The following is a 221-nucleotide window of genomic DNA, read 5'->3' on the forward strand; positions in this document are numbered from 1 at the left end:
CCCGTACACTCCTACCCAGCATAACAAGCCATCGACCAGTATGCACATAAACCTGCGCTGAGCATCTAGCCCATGAATGGAATTACCTCCTGTTCCGCTTTTACGTGGTGGCGATTGAGCTGGATTAAGAGACTCGAATTTCCTCCAACAGATGGCCTCGTGATAACCTTTTTTTCGAGAAGAATATATTTATCACGCGTTTATGCTCTGAGGACGTTCTT

This window comes from Penaeus monodon, chromosome 28, assembly GCF_015228065.2.
Source record: "Penaeus monodon isolate SGIC_2016 chromosome 28, NSTDA_Pmon_1, whole genome shotgun sequence".
Taxonomy (NCBI): domain Eukaryota; kingdom Metazoa; phylum Arthropoda; class Malacostraca; order Decapoda; family Penaeidae; genus Penaeus; species Penaeus monodon.